Below are 24,660 nucleotides of genomic sequence, written 5' to 3' on the forward strand. Positions count from 1 at the left end.
TGGGTAACGACAAGTGTATCCCAAATAACCTTGGCGGAATCAAAAAGAGCAACTCGATTAAACTCCTCCGTAGATAGGGCGCAAAACAAAGAATTTATAGCTTTGTAATTTAAATTTGCATGCCTTTTTTCTACGACATTCCATTCTTCAAATGGTTTGGAAGGCAACATGTATCCATTTTCAACAATGTGCCAAACTTCCACATCTATCGAAAGAAGATAGATGTGCATCCTTATATTCTAATGTCCATAGTTGGACCCATTAAAGAAGGGAGGTCTAGTTGTGGAATGGCCCTCCGGAAGTCCGGTTCCATTTCTATCCGCCATTTCACAATTAGAAAGTTGCCAAAGATCTTATGATCTTTCCCTTGATTGAAATTTTTAAAGAAAATTTTTTCAAAGATTTATAGAAAAGAAAATATTTTAAGAGCCTTTGCTCTGATACCAAGTGAAATTCCAAGGGTGGTCCCGAATTGGCAACAAATGAGGAGGGAAGAATTAGGTTTCTAACAAGTTTTAATTCTTTTAAAAACTCAAACCCAATTCTAGAAATTAAGAGATCAACAATAAAATTCAACCACACAAGTTAAATCTAAAGTGCGAATGCAAATGAAGAGCAAGAGTAAGAGAGATTGCACCCGAGATTTAAAGTGGTTCGGTCCTCCAAACACGAGGCCTACTCCACTCCACCAACCAAACCCGTTGATGGCTTCACTATGTGATCTTCTTAACTTCGGCGAAGATCGGTGCCGATTACAAATTCCAATTACCTTTAACCTTGGTGGCAATCTTCATCACGGAGAGTGGGCTACGCTTCTCCGAACACTCGCCCGATACAAAGTTCTTGATAAGAAAGAAAGAATAAAAAATCCCTCACAAGGGTTTACAAGAATTGCAGAAGATGTACAAATTTAGCCTATGATCCAAATCCTAAGCTTTAGAGGATGAGAGGCATAATCAAGTTTGATTCACTCTTTGGATGTTCAAATGGAGTTTAAGAGTGTTAGGATTGATAATTGTAATGTTTGGAATGCCCATATATATAGGAAAAACCAAATACTACCGTTCAATGGCATGTTGTAATTCCTGAAAAATTCGCAACGGCTAAAAATCCGACCGTTGTAGTGTTCTCGGAGTTCCGAGAAAAATTCTCGGAGTTCCGGGAATACAAACAGAGGTTGGAAAAAAGTCTACTGGACCATTTCTCGGAGTTCCGAGAATTTCTCTCGGGGTTCCGAGAAGCCTATTTCATGCAGATTTTCATTTCTTGTTTTTAGGCTTCCAACTTAATACCAAGTTGGGATTGCTATGAGGGTTCCAAGGTGTTGGAACTCCACAAAGACAATCACTTATATATTTAGGGTGTTTGTTTATTTACTTAATTATGCCTATAAAATCTGAAACTAAGATTGGATCGTATACAATCTAACGTGACTTTGATCTTCAATGGATTCTTCAAGTCTTCATTTGTCTTGGATCTACGATGTCTATGGCCTTCCGAATGTGGTTCAATGAGTGCTTCTTGGCCTCAATCCAAGCAATGTTGTCTTAGCACCAATGTGATCTACATCTTAGACATTCAAACACATTAGTGATCATAAATCACTTGTGTATTGGAATCATCAAAATAAGATGGGAATGCCAAGGTGGAAACCATTGGGCTTACAACTTCTGATCCCCCATTTTGAATGCGATCCATCAGGTAAGTAATTTCTTGTGTAGTGAGAGAGCGTGGAGGCTTAACCTGCAGAAAGTGATTTAAAGCTTAGCTCTTGTAAAAACATTTATCTTGCATTGGAACACAATATGTTGATATTTAGACATATTTTATCACCAACCTGTGACAGGAGGGGTAAAATTGTAACCCCTGCATGACCACCAACAACAGGAACATCAACCTCCCTCGGGTCAACACCCAAAAGTTTTGCCTATGGAAAATATCAAAATAAACAAAAACCCACAATAAGTTTGTGTAACAGTATCAACAAAAGTGACTATCGGTGTTGCATGGATTCTTTTCCCCCCTATTTTGAATCCATGTCAACATGCCTCCGCAAGCGAATCAGACATGGATTCGCGTGGGACAAACCCAGATTTTTGTTGTAACCGTGTCCCACAAGAATCCTGTTTTTTTCAGGCAAATCTGACACATCCTTGTCAGTTTTAAAATGTGAATCCTATATATTTTCCCTTTAAACGTATTTTCTTCTTAATTTTTTTATAAAAAATTATAATAGGTACTCTTTTAAATTTTTAATAAAAACCATAGCGCTCCAGATCCTCCACCTTAAACATTGACACCCCCCTTTCCCCCCTCTTCGACTCTCTTCATAAAAACTCTTGACTTCTCGACCCTCCACCCTTAAAATTTTTGTGAATACATATATATAGGGCTGCAACAGGGTCGGGTTTTTCAAAACCCTAGCCTAACCCTAGATCCTATTATCTCGGCCCTGACCCGCCCTGACCCTGAGTCAGGGCCGAAGAACCTCAACCCATGGCCCGGCCTACAGGGCTCAATGCTGGCCCTGGCCCGCCATGATTAGCCCTGATTGGGCAGGGCCGGGCCGGACCAGCCCTAATTGACCCTAGTGCAAATACATGTTAACTTATTAAGAGTGCCAAAAATAAAGCAACCACTTATCATATCGAACAAAATGATCAATAAACAGAGAAAGGGAAGAAAATAAGACAATATGAATTCAACAACATGACGGGCAGTAGAGACAATTAATAATAATAATCTAAAGAAACATCAATCCAAGATAATAGAAAACATTAGCAAAAGAAACATGCGTAGATGGTTCAATTCTATAATAGAAAACTTAGGGTCGGGTCGGATCAGGGTACCCAAGGCATTAACCCATAACCTGACCCAACCTGAGTCAGGGTCTAAAAAAATGAACCCTGACCCGCCCTCAGGGTTGGAAAATCCAGCCCTGACCTTGTTTGGGCTCAGGCCGGGTCAGGGCGGGTCAGGGCTGACAGGGCCATACTTGCACCCCTACATATATACATATGAGGAAAGTCTTTCTGAGCTCAAGCTCAAAAACTCATGTTGGCCCATATTTTTGGGGTGATCCAAAGCATTCATTTGAATAGCCCTTACATGGATAGGGTTCCTACAAAAAATCAGGTCCATATGATAATCGTAACCCTTCCGTTTGTGGAGGAAAAAAATGGGCAGATCTGTGGAGAAACAGTATCTGTCCATTTTTCCCTCCACAAATGGATGGGTTAGGATGATCCTACGGACTTGATTTTTGCTACACACCCTATCCATGTAAGGGCCTTTCAAATGAATGCTTTGGATCACCCAAAAAATGTGGGCCCAGATGAGTTTTTGACGCTCGAGCTCAGATAAGCTATTTGAGCTCGAGCTCAAAAACACTTTACTCACACACACACACACACACACACACACACACACACACACACATATATATATATATATATATATATTTAAATTTTTATTTTTTAAACTTTTATTTTATTTAATAAAATTTACCGAATCCACATATCCTACTTTTTTGGGGTTTGCCGAATCCGACACCTCAAATCAGTGTTGGATCCCGACACGCGAATCCGAATCCGTGCAACATAGATGACTATGGTAGGCACCAAAGCAAATTAAAGAGAATCGAAAGCACACTAAAGAGAATCCCAAACAAAAATGCAAACAACAATAACAATACAGGAAGGTATAGATATACAACAAACTAGACCTGGCTATATCATATCCATACATACCTAAATAAAAGTAAGGAATGAAATCAGCACAACCATATTTTAATAATTGTACAAACCCGGCTTGTCTTTTCTTGTTTAATTGGCTTGTGAGAGCTTTTTGGTAATTGTAATAACCTTTGACAACTCTTTAAATACCAAAAGACAAGATGAGTTAATAAAAATATCAAAACATGGTTGTGTTGATATCATTTCCCTAAAAGAATCTAAAACACCAAAGTTTGTAATAGTTTCTCCAGGATTCTCGAGTCCAAACAATATGGTATATGTTGAAAAACAAGAACAACAACACTAAGCATTACCTACCACAAAAGTAGTGGCTCTTACCACATCCATAAAAGAATTTAAAACAACAAAATTTCTAATAGTTTCTACCGAATTCCCAAGTCCAAACCATATGGCATACTCTTCAAAACATAATCAACACTACGCTTATATACCACAAAAGTATTGGCTCTCACTACGTCCAACAATCACTCCCAAAAGCCGCTTGGGGTCAAAGGTGCCAGCTTTCTTAAAAACCTCAGCAGCAATTGGAATAGTAGAGTTAACTGGATTACTTATCAAGTTGACAATGGCATGAGGGCAGCACTTGGCAATCCCTTCACATAGAGTTTGAACAATTTCAGCATTGAATTTGAACAAATCATCCCTTGTCATTCCTGGCTTCCTTGGAACACCAGCCGGAATGATAACAAGGTCCATTCCTGTAAGTGCACTCTCCAGTTGTTGCTGCCCCAAAAAACCCCTTACCTAAAATAAAAATCCAAAAGCTTAATTGTTAAATAATAGACTTCAAAGTAATAAAAAAAGGCTACATAATCAAAATCAAAAGTTTTTATTGAGGGGAAGAACACTGAACACATAGTCATCTTAACTGATATATGAACTCCCAATGTTAAAAAACACAATTCAATGCTTGTAGAAGAAAACAAGATAGCATTAATAACATCAATCCTGTTCCTAACCCAAAAAACAGTACTAACCATAAAATTAAGGGGTTATACAAATCATAAGTGAAACCCTAACCAAAAAATCGTAAACCCAAATTCCTAGAATTCAAACACGAGTACTGAAATTAAATTAAAAATCTTTAAAACCCTTAAAATTGAACTAAAATCCAAACCTAATTATCAAAGGTTTCCATATTGAAAAACAGGTCCCTGTTAGCTCCATTCACATACACCCTAGAACTAAAACACAAAAATCTAAAATCAGATGACACTGATCTTAAAACATAAAGCCTGAACACTGTATTAATCATTTCTTCTTCAAGCCTTTACCTTAACTACAAATTTTAAGATAAGGGAGAGGTGAGAGGAGAAAATTACCACAGCACCAGTATCCATGTGACTGACGTCCGCTGTAACTCCGGGAGTATTGACAACATCATATAGATCGAGAACTGAAACCAGTGGATTCATCTTCATCAACATTGCAAGAGGCTGACCTATGCACCCAGCTGCACCCAAGATCGCAACTCTGAATCCAGGTGCCCCGCCTTTCGCTCGACAAGTTGCACACCCAAGGCTGGAACTTCCCTCCATCTGCCAATCCATAATTCCCACCATTTCAACAATAAAAAATAAAAACAGAAACAAAGAAGAAATAAAAAGCAGATAGAAAAGGATAACATTTGCCATATATTACATAACCAGCATAATTATCAAAAGCAAGAAACCCCATCATGAAAGAAATAAAGGGAAAGAAACTGAAACTTTGTCATGCAACCCCTCAATATCACACAACTCAACTCAACGCAACTAAGCCTTTTTCCCAAACTAGTTGGGGTCTTCTAATGAATCCTTTAGAAAATTTTCATGAAGAAGGTGAAAGAATCTACCCGGCTCAAATTGACTACAAAATTTCACAAACTCCATTAAAAGATCAGATAAAAAAATAAAAGAAGCTGAGGGAGAGAAGACTACCAAACTTCATGACATAATTATTACCATTATTCTTTCAAGGCAAAAAAAACTACAACCATTATCAAGTCCAGGAAAATATGAAATACAAGAATGCAGAAATAGCATGAATGATCCATCTATGAAACCTTTAAATTTTGGGTATAAGTTATAATGGATCTACTGGTTTTTGTTATCAACTATTCCTTATGAGTTTTTTCTTTATTGAATTCATTCACTAGTGTGTTACATTTTCCAAAAATTAAAATTTTGCAGTTTCTCCATCGGGAAGTAGTCACCTTTTTTAATGGCAAATACAAATGCCATTCAAGAAAATAAAAAAGTGGTTGATTATGTTTATTGATTTACTTCAGATACCTTGGCATTTTTGGATCCTACCTTTTTGAATTGTATTATTATGCAAACAGAAGTAAGTCTGCAAATGGAACTTCTGTCATGATGTAATCCTCTTTCTAATGTTTTAATTTTTTATATTTTGGGCAAGATATGTGATCCTGTTTTCATTTCAGTGCCAAACTAAAAAATAAAACTCTCCCCTTCCCTCTCAAAATCAATTAATTGATTGCCATAAAGAGTGATCAAATGGTCATATAATTAGAGATCCTCACCATGAACCCATACCTGACACGATGTAAAATTTGTTTTTTCCCTCAAATTTTTATATCAGATAATTTCAGTTTGTTCATATACTTACTGTCTAAAGTCTTTATGGCGGCCTTTTAAGTATTTTAAAAGATGTGTAGGATTGTGATAAAAGAGAAGTAATCATGCTGTATACCAGTTTCAATTGTGGTGAATTTACTGAGTATTTTATCCTGCTTTCTGGTCTGTGGCTTTTGGGCTGTTAAAGGAATCAAAATATATGATCAAACACAAAGGCAGAGTAGGCAAATGAGAAGATCCAAAAAACCACAAAAAGTCTATATAAATTTGGCATGACATATCATCAAATATATCATGAAATTTGGCATGACATATCGTCAAATGTATCATTTGTGTAGTGATTGGTTTTTCCAGTTGTTCGGCGAAAAGCACTAAACAAATCACCATGTTTGCCTATCGGTGATTAGAATCACTGAAGCTTCGAATATCATTATGAAATTAGAACTTTTTAGATAATCAGAGCTTGAATACTACACTATAGGACTACTTTTTAGATAATGGGAACTTAAATACCACACAATAGGGCTCGGCATATCTATAACCAATTGATTATCATTAACATCAGAGAAAAAAAAACCCAGACAGAGAGAAAAACAAAGGGCACAAAAAGCCAACTTCCTATCAAAGAGCACCTCTACGTCAACAGCCCATAAATCCCATAAAGAAACTAAGAAAAAGAAACCACAAATACCCCAATACTTTTAACAGAATCAAGACAATATGACCCCTTGGATAAAAGTAAAAATAAGAGAGAAAGAAACAATGTAGGCCTATTCGAGATGGCCAAATCTCCTAAAACAATCCTTGCTTTTCCATTCATACGTTAAAAAGAAGGAGATTACATACTTATAGAACTAGCATTTCTACTATTTAGGAAACAATCTAAACTTCCCAAATCCTAAAGGATACTTAGGAAACAAGATAATAATAAAAGGAAACTAATATTAAGGGGAATATCCTAGCTATAGCAAGAAATAAGGAAATCTACTACTAAGGAAATCAAGAAGGTCTTCCAGCTAATCTTGGGTACGTAACATTCCCTTACTCTTAAGAGTCCGTGTCCTCAAGGACTAAGATCCTTCTACTTTTATTATTTCTTCTTCCTCGTTTTCAAATCCAAATCCTTCTAATACCACCAACTGTCCTCGACATTGATGGAGTGGGCTATACTTCTCATCTCAATTATAGCATAACCCATCTTGCGCCGCTCGATGATTTCGGTAGGTGTTAATTTTTTTGCTTGTAATGGTCATTCCTTCACGAGGGCAACCGCCGTAGAAGTAGACGTCGATGGATTTGGTAGTGGGGGGCGGGAGTATCGACCACTAGCTAGAGATAATTCCTCATGTAACAAGGCTAGTTGGGAAGCATGCTGGAGAGTAATTGGTTGAAACATTTTAACACCGGCCTCGATATCATCATGAAGGCCCGAAATAAAACATTCGATTAAGAGTGATTCGAGTAATCGTACGGTTCGGTTCACCAATCGTTCAAACTTCGGCTGATATTCCCGAACAGATTCTGTTTGTTCTAATTTTGATAGTACTCCTCCTGGATCGTCGCTTCCAGGCGGCCCAAACCGAGCACATAAAGTATGCTTGAATTGTGACCATGCCATTACATCTATGGTCTTCTCCATTGAACAAAATCAGGGTATTGCATCCCCGGTAAGGTGGATCGATGCCAAATCTACCATACGCTCATCGGGTATTTTATTGAACCTTTGAAATTGTTCAGCACTAAAAACCCACCCGGCTGGATCGGATCCGTCAAATCTAGGAAATTCTAGACGGAGGGTACGGAGATGTGTCTGCACATCTTCAAGATTTCCTTGATTTACTTGTGGTGCTACGGGGGCATCATCCAATTCGTCCTGAACCTTTGATACCACTAAACTTTGGCATGTTGCATATAAGGCCGTCAATTTCTTAAGAATATCTTCAAGAATACGTTCGTGCGCTTCATAGCCTTCCTTAAGAGATCGAATCTTTGCCTCCATCCGTTGGTTTCGGGTAGCATGACTTTCATTAGCCATAGCTCTGATACCAGATGATACGACCCCTTGGATAAAAGTAAAAATAAGAGAGAGAAACAATGTAGGCCTATTCGAGATGGCCAAATCTCCTAAAATAGTCCTTGCTTTTCCATTCATACGTTAAAAAGAAAGAGATTACGTACTTATAGAATTAGCATTTCTACTTGTGGGACCCGATCCCGCGAGAGAGGTGAGGCACGAGCCGCCACGCTCTCTTTTGGTCTCTCGTACCCACGCGAATGGCGTGTGCTTTTTATTATTGATTTTAATTACCCAACCAAGCAGGCACCAACCAAGCCATAAGGTGCAAACAAACGTGTAACCCAGTACCAATAAAGGCAGGGGTAAGCCGCTAAGCCTAGCAAGGTGTGATTTAATTCATCTTTTTGTGAACTTGGGATCACTAAGGCAATCCGAATTCTACGCAAAAGAGAGTGACAGAGTTGCCACCTAGATGAGGGATCTAGGACCAATAATTGACCAGAAATCTAGACTCGTTACCTGGTTACGAGAATGGAAGGTATGGGGAGTTACCACCACATGCACCATTCCTGCCCGATAATCGGTCTTCAATTTCAAAAGTTAAGTTTTCTGAATTTCTTTTAAATGGCCCATTTAACTCTATATTAATGTGCGAACTACTTGACATGCATCCTAAGATCTAATTTCAGTGTAATTCCTAAATATGTATCTTGATTTTCTTAATTTGTTTGAATTCAATCTAAGTGAATGTTCTCCTAAAATTCTAATTTCATAGAAAGTTTTAAGTGATTTAATTATTTTTAATTTAAGGATTTATGTACAAAACCCCACCACTTATGTGTGGAGCCGACTTGGGCTTGGTATGCCACTCAAGTATCTAAGTTGCCTACGTATCCCAGCCTCACTAGAATCATAGTCGATCGTAGTTCGGTGCACCTAAACTAAGCTACTTATGCCTAACTCATCTATGACATCGATCTAGACTGGATTGGTTGTTTTAACAGTTTAAGAGAAATTATTTAGTTCAAGTTAAAGATTTTATTATCCTACGACTTCATCTAAGATGCTATATGGTCCTACCTAAGTGCAAGACGTCCCTTAGACTAATGCAGGTTAACCTACGTCCTAGGTAACTAGGTTTGTCGTAGGGGAAAATTGGGTGACTAGTGTAAATAGATCTATGGCACGGTTGCTATCCATAGCAAACGGCCGTGATGAGACTGGACTCCTAACTCTAGGATTCCCCAAAACCTAGGACACAACGTGACGTAAGTGTTCCTAAGGGGCTCTAAAGGTCCTTACGAAGAGATACCGTTATCCAACGGTTCCAAAAGCACTCATCAAATGATCTTAATTTATTAAGTAAATAATTTTCAAATTTTCAAAGATTTTCGATTCCTAACATCTAAGGAATACCAAAGGCTCTATGGTTGGTAAATTTCAGCCTTGAGTTGCATCCATGGAAGGGCATCGTGCTCTCAATCCTTGTATAATTTAACACATAAATTATAGTACATTATTGCCTGGCATGATTTTCAGGATTTTTGTGGACAGTGGACCTCGGAGCCAACAACATACTATAATTTACATGCTCAAATTATGCAGGAACGATCACAATTGGTATATGATTATGAATACGATCTCAGCAGTTAAACCGTCACAGCATAATCAATTTACAAAGGGAATCTATAACCTCTAGGGTTTCTGTTTCAAACAATTTTAAAGTTAAATATATGATAAAAAATTAGGGTTTTTTGGAAGTTTTCACTGACTTTTGTGTTGATTTGCTATTAAGTTGTGATTTATTAACATTAAAACCTGATTGTTAGGATTACACAGTAACCCTAAGCAACCAAACTCCAAATTCATTGCATCTTTTTCAATAACAATATATGAATGAGTTTAGCCTACTGCAAGAGTATCATGAATTTGGAATAATATTTTCTATCAATTTCTGAATTTCCAAAAGTTAGGTCAGATTGCAAATTAACAAATCAACTCATAGCATACGAATCTCACATCAAGTAAACCTGTTACAATATAGATACAATCATGGTATTAGACTACTGTAAAAATTTTAAAGGTGTTTATCAAGATTTGATGCCAATTAAAATTCACACAAAATTCGGATAAAATCAATGAATCAATTAAAAAGCAGATTAAATGATATACTAAAATCATGTACAAATTCCAGTAGATATAAAATAGGTTATATGATTTATTGCCAAAATTTCAGGAACTAATAATTAATGGTCCTCCATAAAATTGATTTTTGAATAAAAATGAGATTTCGTTTCCTAAGAATTAAAACCCGTTTTTTTAAAAGAAATTGTGAAATCATATTAAACCTTTGTGAAATATTTTAAAAAAATTTCACTAACCTTCTAATGGCCTAAACTACTGGTTTATAGGAACAAGATTCGAAATTTCAATAATTTAATATAAAAAAGGAATTACGACACCTAAAACGAAGAAGCGATTAGAAAACAAATAAAAAAAACTTTTTTACGAAAAAAAATTTTACCAGGAAATTTAATTTATTACTGGAAATTAATTCTGGAGAGTTTCATCAATTTTTAAAACCTTTTGATATTTATTAAAAATGGCTAAAATTTAAAATAATTTAAAATCGGATTAAAAAAATTCAAAAAAATCCGAAAATTTTTCGGTGGTCTGAAAATCAAAACATTGGTTTGGAAACAAGATTTCACAAATTTTAGACATGGTTTGATATACGTTTGGCTTCATTCATCAAGAAATAACCCCTTTCAAGGTGTTTTTTGAAAAATAGAATGAAAATTAAAACGGCGAAACTGCAATTGGAAATTAAGTTTCCAGTAGTATTTTATTTTATGGAAATCCCAAAAAATATCAGTGTTCAAAGAAACCCACATTTTCAAACACTTGCTTTGATAATCCAATTTAAATCCATATTGAATAAAAAACGAACGAAAATCATTATTAAATGCAGGAAAATTAATTTTTTGGTGAAATTTTGGATTTTGAAAACTTATAATCTATATTATAACATACTAGAATTTGAAGGAAAGATTCATTGATTTGATCTATAAAACGTAAAACTCTAGCATGCTTTTCTACTTTTGATATTACAAAGATAAAGATCCTACCATTGATCGCGCTCCTTGTCTCTAGGGTGCGTAGATTCGAGGTATACGCTTTGTCGCACCCTTTTATATGATGAAGAAGACCCAAAGAACACCCCAAAGATCCTTCATGTTTGATTTGTTGAAGAAGAAAAGAGAATTCAAGAATCCATTTTGTGAAGAACCCTTGAGAGAGATGAACACACTTCAAGAGACAAGAGGTTTTTTTTTTGGGAGGAGAGAGAAAAATGACGAATTAAAATTTTTTTTTAGATCTTCCTTAGGATTGTTTGCATTGATTTTTATACAAAAAAGCTAGGGTTAAGAGAGAAATAGTAGTTTCGAACGTGAGAGCTCCCATTTTTTGCTTGTTTCCAATATTCCCCTCTTCCTTTCTTTCTTTCTTGTTTCCAAATTGGATTTCATTCGAATCTTAATTTCCTGTCAATCAAGATATGTTATTCTCATTCTACAGTGCTTCTTTGGAAGAAAATCTTATTAAGCAGTCATTCATCTTTTCCTTCTTTCATTCTTTTCTTATTCTTTTTATTTTTCTTTTAACAAATTTGATGTCACCATTGTGACATCACCAAGGTTGGGTGCTCAACTCATGTGGGTCAGCCATGTGGGGCGCCCACCATGGTGGTTGACCCATATGTGTGAACCCACATGAGCTCCATCTTTGCGGGCTTTAGCCCAATGGGCCATTTCACACGGGTTTCAGGTTTTTTCGTAAAAATTCAATAAAATCTTTCTAAATTCAACATTCTATATATGGACCCAACCCATTTGACATTTATGGTGCATCTCTCACACATGATCAGAACATCTTTTTTGCAAAACAACTTTTCGGACCAAAATGCCCCTATTTGACTGTTAGACATCAAAATGCGACCAAAATACCCTCAGATTGGTTCTCCCCTAAAGGGAAAAATTGAAAAGGGAAAGTCTTTGTCGTCAAACTTCAAATATAGAAACTTTTAAAATTGGGTCCTTTCGGTGAGCAATATTAAACAGGATCATTTTGTCTCCCCTGAAAATACCCAAAATGCCCTCAACACTTAGAATTTCCAAATTAAGCGAAACCCCTGAGAAATTCTAAATTTAGCAGATTTTCAAAATTCAGGAAATCATTCATAATCTCTCTGACATATTTCGGGGATGAAAAGAATTACACAGGAAAAGACCAAATTACCCCGAGGTGCTAGAATTTGGCGAGACTAGGAAAAATCCTGAGAAATTCCAAAAATAGCAGATTTCCGAAAATTTATTAACGGACTCAAGATTTCTTAGACACAACTTAGGGACCAAATATGATATATTGAAAATGTCTAAAATACCCTCGAAGTGCAAGACTAAGAGAAAATCTTAAGAGATTTAAATTTAGCAGGTTTCCCAAATCTTACGAGATTACTCCTAATCCATCAGCTGTACCCTCGAGATGGTTTTGGATATATGAGAAATGATTGAAACATCCATAAGATGATGAAAATGTGGAAGCCCCATGAGTTTCTAAAAATAGCAGCTTTCTCAAAATTCATGTAATCATTCAAGATCTCTCGGACATAGCTCGGGGTTCAAACGGGACACATCAGGAATGACAAAAATACCCCTGTAGCACAAAATGGGCAAAAATGAGGGAAACCCTGAAAATTCTAAAAATAGCAGATTTTTTCACTTGCTTGGAAACTTGATTTTAGATCTTCCGGAGGCCAAAGGAACCCTCTAGAGACCTTCAGGATCGGGAATCAACTTCAAAACTCCCATAATGAGGTGAAATCTACCCTAAAATACATGGATGCCTAATTTAATGCTGAATACGGACTCAAGACTCGATGATACTACCGAATCTTTCACTTTTTAAAACGTAGCAAAATGGGGGTGTCTACAGATACCCTTCTTTGGTAGAGATGACGTAGTCATCGAATACCAAAGCAAAAGTGACAGAGCCATTTTGCGCAGCTTTAATCAACAAAGGACTCTAGACAAAATGCAACCTAAACGCATACATATACTACCTAATGCAAGACCCTAAACGAAGTCCTACAATTGGAATGTAATAAAAAATCATTTTTATTCTTGCTACCACGAGCTAGTAGTTCAAAATAAGTGGAGAAATGAATTCAATCTAAGAAAGAAAATCACGCCACTTAGAATAAAAAATAATCCCGATACGGCGCCGTTCACAAACGGATAATGAGAGAATGAGATATCATATTCGAATGGATTCTAAAGAGAAGGAACAAAGATCGTTCTCAAACGGTTTTTAGAAGAAAATGAGACACCGTTCACAAGCGGGCTCAAGGAGGATAAGAGGCATTCCTAAATGGACCCAGACAATGAGGCACCGTTCACAAACGGCCTCAAGGAGGATAGGAGACCATTCACAAATGGACTTAGAAAATGAGACACCGTTCACAAACGGGCTCAAGGAGGATATGAGACCATTCACAAATGGACTCAGAAAATGAGACATCGTTCACAAATGGGCTCAAGGAGAATAAGAGACCATTCACAAATGGACTCAAAAAATAAGACACCGTTCACAAACGGGCTCAAGGAGGACATGTGGCCATTCACAAATGGACTCGGAAAATGAGACACCGTTCACAAATGGGCTCAAAGAGGATAAGAGACCATTCACAAATGGACTCGAAAAAGGAGACACCGTTCACAATCGGGCTCAAAGAGGATAAGAGACCATTCACAAATGGACTTGGAAAATGAGACACCGTTCAGGATAAGAGACCATTCACAAATGGACTCGAAAAAGGAGACACCGTTCACAATCGGGCTCAAAGAGGATAAGAGACCATTCACAAATGGACTTGGAAAATGAGACACCGTTCACAAACGGGCTCAAGGAGGACATGATATCATTCACAAATGGATTCAGAGAATGAGATACAGTTCACAAACGGGCTCAAAGAGGATATGAGGCCATTCATAAATGGACTCGGAAAATGAGACACCGTTCACAAACGGGCTCAAGGAGGATATGAGACCATTCACAAATGGACTTCGAAAATGAAACACCGTTCACCAAAGGGCTTAAAGAGGATAAAAGACCATTCACAAATGGACTCGGAAAATGAGACACCGTTCACAAACGGGCTCAAAGAGGATAAGAGACCATTCACAAATGGACTCAGAAAATGAGACACTGTTCACAAACGGACCCAAGGAGGACATGAGACCATTCACAAATGGACTTCGAAAATGAGACACCGTTCACAAACGGGCTCAAAGAGGATAAGAGACCATTCACAAATGGACTTGGGAAATGAGACACCGTTCACAAACGGGCTCAAAGAGGACATGAGACCATTCACAAATGGACTTAAAAAATGAGACACCGTTCACAAACGGGCTCAAAGAGGATAAGAGACCATTCACAAATGGACTTGGTAAATGAGACACCGTTCACAAACGGGTGCAAGGAGGACATGAGACCATTCACAAATGGACTCAGAAAATGAGATACCGTTCACAAACGGGCTCAAAGAGGATAAGAGATCATTCACAAATGGACTCAGAAAATGAGACACCGTTCACAAACGGGTTCAAAGAGGATAAGAGACCATTCACAAATGGACTCGGGAAATGAGACACCGTTCACAAACGGGCTCAAGGAGGACATGAGACCATTCACAAATGGACTTCAAAAATGAGACACCGTTCACAAACGGGCTCAAAGAGGATAAGAGACCATTCACAAATGGACTTGGGAAATGAGACACCGTTCACAAACGGGCTCAAGGAGGACATGAGACCATTCACAAATGGACTTCAAAAATGAGACACCGTTCACAAACGGGCTCAAAGAGGATAAGAGACCATTCACAAATGGACTTGGTAAATGAGACACCGTTCACAAACGGGCGCAAGGAGGACATGAGACCATTCACAAATGGACTCAGAAAATGAGATACCGTTCACAAACGGGCTCAAAGAGGATAAGAGATCATTCACAAATGGACTCAGAAAATGAGACACCGTTCACAAACGGGCTCAAAGAGGATAAGAGACCATTCACAAATGGACTCGGGAAATGAGACACCGTTCACAAACGGGCTCAAGGAGGACATGAGACCATTCACAAATGGACTCAGAAAATGAGATACCGTTCACTAACGGGCTCAAAGAGGATATGAGACCATTCACAAATGGACTCGAAAAATGAGACACCGTTCATAAACGGGCTTTAAGAGGATAAGAGACCATTCACAAATGGACTCGGGAAAATGAGACACCGTTCACAAACGGGCTCAAAGAGGATATGAGGCCATTCATAAATGGACGCGAAAAATGAGATACCTTTCACAAACGGGTAGGTAGAAGATAAGAGACCATTCCCAAATGGACTCGGAAAATAAGACACCGTTCCCAAACGGCTCGAAGATAAGACACCATCCCAATTGAATTCGAAAAATGTGATACCGTTCACAAACGGGCTCGAAGAATTTTAAGAGGCCATTCTCAACTGGACTCGAAAAATGAGACACCGTTCCCAAACGGGCTCGGAGAAGATAACAGACCATTCCCAAATGGACTCGGAAGATAAGACACCGTTCCCAAACGGGCTCGAAGAAGATAAGAAACTATTCCCAAATGGATTCAAAAAATGAGGTACCATTCCCAAACGGGTTCGAAGAAGATAAGAGACCATTCCCAAACGGACTCGAAAAATGAGACACCGTTGCCAAACGGGCTCAAAGAAACGAGATAGCTTCGATTGATGAATTCAACAACGAAGAATTTAGAGATTTTTCATGAATTTGAATTTTACGTAAGATTGGATTTGATGAATTTTAGATTTTTTGAACTCAATGAAATCAAGGATAATAGAGATCGTGCCCGATAAAGATATTGGAAACTAAGACTTTGACGAATGATGAAACAACAAACCTTAGGAACGAAGAAGCATGACTAACGAGAATAGTTTAGGAACACTTTCATGAAGCTTCAACAAGATGTTTCGCAAAGAGACTGTTGGTCTTGTCTTCTGGGGATTTTCATAAGTGAAACCTTGATCTAAATACTTGAAATTGGTAATCTAGAACAACGGCTCTCTTAGATACTAATATGGAAAAGTGGGATTTGCCTCTTGACAGGTGTTTAGATAAATATTTCTGGACCAGGATAGTATTTAACTAACTGGAAGGAAATTCTAAATTTTAATGGTTCATCTTTCTGAGAAATTGGCTCAACCACCATTGCATCTGAGGTTCTTACAAGCTTAAGGTGCCTTCCTGGGGTATGATCTTCTTACTGGAACTTGGCTTTCTGATGTTTCTACTTCTGAATTCTTTTCAGTTGATCTTCTTTGAAATGAAGCTGTTTAACTAGATTCTTGAGCTCTTTCAGGTACAATCGTAGGGAGCTGACGAGGCCGGGCCTCCTTCACCGAGACAGTTGCATCATTTGGACATAAGGACGACGATTGACTCTTTCTAAAGAGAAAACTTAAATAAAAGGTACTACTCAAAGGATTGAGGAGCTCTGAAGGAGTGAACTTAGAATAACAAAGATTGACTGACTATACTGACCAATAGAGTGATGCTTCTGACTTAGTTAATATTTTGTTTGGTAAGTCTATCCTTTCGAGGAATAGTTTTTCAATTGGTAAACACTGGACTTTTTCCTTAAAATAGTAATGCCTCAAGGATTTAATTACGACTCCTAAGATTGCTTAGCTTCAATGCCCCCAGTTTTGAGGATGACACTTAAATTTGCCTGAACTTCTGTTGATCTTCAGTCTTGATACCGGCTGTAGCCTTTTTATAATGACTGTCTTACCGTGACCAAGTCACCTCTTCGGGGTTTTTAACTTGGCGGACTACGTTAGCTTTAACTTTTGCTTGAACCACCTTTCTAGGTTTTCGATCCAGCAGGCTATCCCCTTAGCTTTTGCCTAAGCAGCCCTTTCGGGTTTTCAACTTAGCGGGGGAATGATCTTAAATTTTGCCTAGACCGCCCTTTCAGGTTTTTCAGTCTAGCAGATCTTCAAACTCCGTTCTTTTTTTCTTTTTCACATTTTGTGTTTCGGGACCTAGATCATTAATTCTGAACACCGGAAGGACTTTATAGGTAGAATAGGGCTTTTCAAGGAATGACTTAAGGTTCAACAAAGATTTCGACCGAACCTGTGAACAGGTTGCCTACGTATCCCAGGGTAGGAATCAGGTCGTTCGTAGTTCAGGGCGAATGCCCCTAGTTTGAAGATAAATTGTTTGAAGGTTAATTGATGTTTCTTTTTTTCTCGAATGATTGACTTCTCTTCTTTTGGAACTTGTCCCACTTTTTTTCTGGAACGATTGAATTTCTTTTCTTTTTTTGAATCGACCGAACTCGGTTTAACCGAGCTGCCTACGTACCCCAGTGTAGGGATCAGGTCTCACGTAGTTCGGGGCAGATGCCCCTAGTTTGATGGGTTTTCGAGAAAATTTCATTCAGACTCAAAGGGTTTGCAAACCGGTATTCTTTTGACACTAGGTTATGATTTTGGGATTTATTCGGCCAAAGGAGGCCTCCCGATGTTCAGATTAGGAATCGTTCTGGGTTACTAGAGTCCCTCTGGTACTTATTATTATTATTATTTTTTTGTTTTCGGAGTTTGACGGCATTTTTCGGTAAGAGATAATGATTCTTCTTCCTTCTGGATAACGATAAGTACTTTGACTTTGAGGGTGCGTACTGGTTTTTGGACATCATTTCATCCCTGAATCGGTGTCTCTTAATATTTTGATGATCGCTCTGAGATGATTGTTCTTGTACTTTTCAAATTGAATTTGATGGCTTTACATTGTCACTGGTGAAACCTGTGACCGGGGCCATTGACTCGAGATATGGAAGTTGTTTCGAATCCATGCCCCTTGTATAGCATGTGATATTCACTTCATTCTTTCTTGAACCTTCTATCTGGGTCTTTCTCGTGGCCTTAATGGTAGCGCTTACTGGACCATCTCTTTATTCTCGAAATAGGTTTATCAATTCCTCATATTCTTCAGAGGGTAATGTATTTTCAATCGGCATTCACTAAAACAAAGTTTCAGTGCCAGTGTTTATCACTTCAATTTCATCTTTGAAAGGTTGGGATTGGCGCTCCTCCTCTTGTTCAAGTAATTGTTGTGACTCAAGTGGAGTTTCATCAATTTTGTCCTCATTTGAGGAGGGAGTCTTACTTTAAGATCAGAAGTATACTTAAGAAACAGACACAAATGAACTCTTGAGACTGAAATTTTATTTAAAGAAAAAGCTATTACATCTGACGACCTATCCTGAACATGCTCAGGATTCACAACTCTAAATAAAAAGAAAAGCAAAAGATAACTTGCCTGGACTAGGCATTGACCTTGAACTGTAAGACCGGACTCAACAACTGTACTGACCATGATGACTGACTCAACATAAAATAGTAAATGACTAAAACTTTAACCACTGCAACTATCTAGCTTTGGAGGCTCGGCGAAGGCTGGTTCACATTAGGATAGCAGCTACTAGAACATCTTCACTGTCTGTATCTTCTTCTTCTTCAAAAGGATCTGACCTAGACGTTCAGAGGTAGGTTCTAAGGCACAGATAAGAGTGAGAGGATCAAAATTTGGGTCTCCTATGGTTATAGCATTGACAGCTGCATGACCAGGTAATGGGTAATTGGTAGCATTGGGTCTTGGCTCGAACACAAGGCCTCTATTGTCGAGCAACCTCTGGGTTCTGAATTTTAAGGCAATGCAATTATCAGTGAGATGGCCGGAATTTCTATGGTATTCGCAGTGTTGATCTGCTCGCCAATTTGCAGGCAAAGGATTGGGAGGAGCCCTAATGTCGGGTAGGGTTATGCGACCTGAGGTTAGACACTCCTTGAGTATCTCAGATGGTGGAAGAGGGAGAGAGGTAAATTCTGTCTGGGCCTCTGGTCGAGGTGCGTCAGCAGGTTGGGTCTAGTCCATCACCATGGGGTTCTGAGGTTTTGGAGGCTGAGGCTTGGAGCAGGAAAGGTTATTAATTTCAGCTGATGGAGGCTTCCTGAATTCTCTGGTATTCGGGTTACTTCGGTTAAATACTCCTCGAACCATAGCTTCCTCAATCTATGTGCCTGCTACGATGAAGTGTTTGAAATCCGGATAATATTGGAGAGACGTGATATTGGAGCTGAGAGGATATATTCTTCATAATCATCTGGACCTGTTCTTCTTCAGAAGGGCGCTCCATCATCTGCGCCGCTAACCTTCTCCATCTTTTCATAAAAGTTAGGAAAGACTCCTTCATATCTTGTTTGGTCGTCTCCAGATCTTTTCTGGTGATCTCGGTGCCATCATCATACTTGAACTGTTTGATAAATTGTTCCCCTATGTCTTTCCATGTCTTATAACGGGTTTTGTCTAAGACGATGAACCATCTTCTAGCAACTTTAGTGAGAGAAACAGGAAATAGTTGGGCCATTTGCTCGGGAGATAGGCCTTGAGGCTGACACATTATGGTAAACATCTGCAAGTGAGTGACGGGACAACCAATGCCGTCGTATTTGTCGAAGTCTGGCATCTGGAAGTTTGCCGGGATACGGATTTCAGGGAACAATGTGAAGTCACTCGGATTGAAACCTCCTTGATCTTGTCATTGTATATCTTGAACCTGCTTCGTAAGACTGTCCAATTTGTCCATAACCGACCTATCAACGATCGATTGAGGAAGTTTACTGTGATCTTCGTTGTACTTCTTTTTCTCAAACTCTTCTTCAGTTTTATCTGGGATAGCGATGAATGTTGGCTGGGCTGATGCTGCAGAAGTAGCTGTATGATGCATGGGCTCTTTACCTTTAGAACTGGAAGGCGATGGCCTGAGTTTCTCAGCAAGTTGGGCTTTGATGGCCTGATTTTCATCTTTGATCTATTGTAATTGCTGGAGAACTAAGGCAAGACTTTCACAACAGTAGCGAGCGGAGGATTCTCTTGGTTTTCTGCCATCGGTGAGGAGAAAGAAGGGGACGCCAGAGTTTTCACAGAGGGTGGTGGAGAGACAGATTTCCTCTCCAACCGTGAAGAAGTCCGAACCCAAGGAGTGGTAAACTTAGCTATGGTGCCAACTTCCTATCATGGAAACAATGAACACGAGGTATATGGGCTTGACATTCATGGAGTGTTTCTTCTCAATGACTGAAAAAGATTATAGAGTAAGCAAGTAATTGAGACAATAAGATGAATCCTAAAAGATGAATCCTAAGGGTACAAGTACGATCAGATCATCAAGATTGCATAATCAAATGATTGAGACACAATTCCTGCCAATTGAGAAAGGGAATGAAGACATAATCGAATCCCACAAGAGGCGAATGATAGACACATGATCAAAAGATGAGATTACATAGGATTGCTTTTAATGGGTAGATCAGGAATGGCAAATACTAAAAGATCTTAGGAAAGATGGGATTTATATCCTAATCCCAAAGGAAAAGTTTTTTAATCTTCGTACATTTTAACAGTGTTACCTGAAGGCATCAAACCCTAATCCTAATCTAGCGGAGTGGAGAGAGGATCTTGACTCAAGACTTTGTTAGTGTTCCTAAGAAACGATCGTAGCCATTGGAACATGGACTACGACCTAATCTAGACACAATTGGATAAGATATCCTAATCGAAGCTCACACACATGATGCACGTGTGTTCGTATACTATATGCATGTGTGGGGTAATCTAGGGGTAAGGCCAAGAGTTTCCTTAGCGCGAATTCGTGCTCAATATACTGTACCAGTGTCCGGCGTATCAGTACGTGAACAAGAGATCCGTTTACGCACCATAAAGGTACTAGGCTAAGAGTGGAATGCTTCTCTAGCACAGAGGCACCAGGTGATGAAATCCCACTCAACCATGCAAGATAACACTCCGGGTTCCTAAAATAGGATGTGTATGCATGTGAGATGCAAGGGTTTAGATGCAAATGATGTAAGTGTGTGCAATAAGTTCTCGCGATTCTATGATGCCTTCAGGTTTTGTTAGATTAAGTTTGAGTATGATGTGATGAGAAAATAACACATACAAACTAATCTAGCAAGTATATAAGATATAAGATAGAGTTTTTTATGAGCCAGTTAAAATAAATTCAAACGAATTATCTTTTAAAATTTTAATGAAGTTAGGTGATCCCCACCAGAGTCGCCAAACTGTGGGACCCGATCCCGAGAGAGGGGTGAGGCGCGAGCCGCTACGCTCTCTCTTGGTCTCCCGTACCCACGCGAATGGCGTGTGCTTTTTATTATTGATTTTAATTACCCAACCAAGCAGGCAGCAATCAAGCCATAGGGTGCAAACAAACGTGCAACCCAGTACCTATAAGGGCAGGCGGAAGCCCCCGAGCCTAGCAAGGTGTGATTTAATTCATCTTTTCAGTACCCATAAGGACAGGGGTAAGCCGCCGAGCCTAGCAAGGTGTGATTTAATTCATCTTTTTCGTGAACTTGGGAACACTAAGGCAATCCGAATTCCACGCAAAAGAGAGTGATAGAGTCGCCACTTAGATGAGGGATCTAGGACCCATAATTGACCAGAAATCTAGACTCGTTACCTGGTTACGAGAATGGAAGGTATGAGGAGTTACCACCACATGCACCATTCCTGCCCGATAATCGGTCTTCAATTCCAAAAGCTAACTCTTTTGAATTTCTTTTAAATGGCTCATTTAACTCTATATTAATGTGCGAACTACTTGACATGCATCCTAAGATCTAATTTCAGTGTAATTCCTAAATATGTATCTTGATTTTCTTAATTTGTTTGAATTCAATCTAAGTGAAAGTTCTCCTAAAATTCTAATTTAATGGAAAGTCCTAAGTAATTTAATTATTTTTAATTTAAGGATTAATGTACAAAACCCCACCAGTTATGCGTGGAGCCAACTCGGGCTTGGTATGCCACTCCAGTATCCAAGTTGCCTACGTATCCCAACCTCTGGAATCAGAGTCGATCGTAGTTCGGTGCACCTAAACTAAGCTACTTATGCCTAACTCATCTAGGACACCGATCTAGACTGGATTGGCTGTTTTAACAGTTTAAGAGAAATTATTTAGCTCAAGTTGAAGATTTTATTGTCCTAGGAGTTCATCTAAGATGCTATATGGTCCTAGCTAAGTGCAAGACGTCCCTTAGACTAAAGCAGGTTAACCTACATCCTAGGTAACTAGGTTTGTCCTAGGAAAAAATTTGGCGACTAGTGTAACTAGATCTATGGCACGGTTGCTATCCATAGCAAACGGCCGTGATGAGGCTGGACTCCTAACTCTAGGACTCCCTAAAACCTAGGACACAACATGACGTAAGTGTTCCTAAGGGGCTCTAAAGGTCCTTAAGAAGAGATACCGTTATCCAACGGTTCCAAAAGCACTGATCAAATGATCTTAATTTATTAAGTAAATAATTTTTAATTTTTCAAAGATTTTTGATTCCTAACATCTAAGGAATACCAAAGGCTCTATGGTTGGCAAATTTCAGCCTTGAGTTGCATCCATGGAAGGGCATCGTGCTCTCAATCCTTGTATAATTTAACACATAAATTATAGTATATTATTGCCTAGCATGATTCTCAGGATTTTCGTGGATAGTGGACCTCGGAGCCAACAACATACTATAATTTACATGCTCAAATTATGCAGGAACGATCACAATTGGGGGTCAGCCATGTGGGGCGCCCACCATGGTGGTTGACCCATATGGGTGAACCCACATGAGCTCCATCTTTGCGGGCTTTAGCCCAATGGGCCACTTCACACAGGTTTCGGGTTTTTCCGTAAAAATTCAATAAAATCTTTCTAAATTCAACATTCTATATATGGACCCCACCCATTTGACATTTATGGTGCATCCCTCACACATGATCGGACCATCTTTTTTGAAAAATAACTTTTCGGACCAAAATGCCCCTATTTGACTGTTACACATCCAAATGCGACCAAAATACCCTCAGATTGGTTCTCCCCTAAAGGGAAAAAATAAAAATGGAAAGTCTTTGTAGTCAAACTTCAAAAATAGAAACTTTTAAAATTGGGTCCTTTCGGTGAGCAATATTAAACATGATCATTTGGTCTCCCCTGAAAATACCCAAAATGCCCTCAACACTTAGAATTTCCAAATTAAGCGAAACCCGTGAGAAATTTTAAATTTAGCAGGTTTTCCAAAATTCAGGAAATCATTCATAATCTCTCAGACATATTTCGGAGATCAAAAGAATTACACAGGAAAAGACCAAATTACCCCGAGGTGCTAGAATTTGGCGAGACTAGGGAAAACCCTGTGAAATTCCAAAAATAGCAGATTTTCAAAAATTTATTAACGGACTGAAGATTTCTTAGACAAAATCTAGGGACCAAATATGATATATTGGAAATGTCTAAAATACCCTCGAAGTGCAAAACTAAGAGAAAATCTTGAGAGATCTAAATTTAGCAGGTTTTCCAAATCTTACGAAATTACTCCTAATCCATCAGCTGTACCCTCGAGATGATATAGGCTATATGAGAAATGATTGAAACATCAATAAGATGATGAAAATGTGGAAGCCCATGAGCTTCTAAAAATAGCAGCTTTTTCAAAGTTCATGTAATCGCTCAAGATCTCTCGGACACAGTGATGAGCACATTTATGTGTGAATTGTAGGTAGAAAAATCATGTAATTCTCTCATTTAAAGCGGTGCTACTAATGTATTTTTCTTGTTTTTGGTGTTTCAGGGTTATTTATGGATTATCGTGAAACATGGAGCTAAAACGATGAAATTCCAAAGAAAGATTCAAAAGTGGAAACAACTATTGGATCAACACCATTGTGGATCATCATTTGAAGGGTTCGGATTATTTTACGATCCACCAATTGGTTGGTTCAAAATAGCCTTGGGAAGTCATTTTAGGAGTGCAACTAATTTAAATGCCCACAAAACGAATGCTTCGAATCATCCATTTGACGGCTCGCCAAATGGATGGTTTAGATCATCCCATGGAATGGACCACTAAGTACTCTCATTACCCATAGTAGAAGGGGTTGGCTTGGGAATATAGAAGGGTTCGAATATATCATTTCTCCATAAGTAGGGGCCCACTATTGTGCAACACCAATTCATCCATATTCAGTCAGCCCACTTTGGGTTTAGAAAGTGAGTCTATATTTATTAGAAGAAAAAAAAAAAAAGGTTCTCTAATTCTCATTCTCTTAAATCTCTTGCT

General features: G+C 38.5%; 1 pseudogene; it reads right to left on the reverse strand.

Annotated features, from left to right (window-relative positions):
• LOC143851108 (malate dehydrogenase, glyoxysomal-like) overlaps window positions 1-5,293 on the reverse strand; it is a 52,712-nt pseudogene extending 47,419 nt beyond the window's left edge.
• Between the last annotated feature and the right edge of the window lie 19,367 nt (window positions 5,294-24,660).

Source organism: Tasmannia lanceolata, unplaced genomic scaffold, assembly GCF_043159265.1.
Source record: "Tasmannia lanceolata isolate RefF3 unplaced genomic scaffold, GAP_Taslan_0.1 ptg000018l, whole genome shotgun sequence".
In the NCBI taxonomy this organism is placed as follows: domain Eukaryota; kingdom Viridiplantae; phylum Streptophyta; class Magnoliopsida; order Canellales; family Winteraceae; genus Tasmannia; species Tasmannia lanceolata.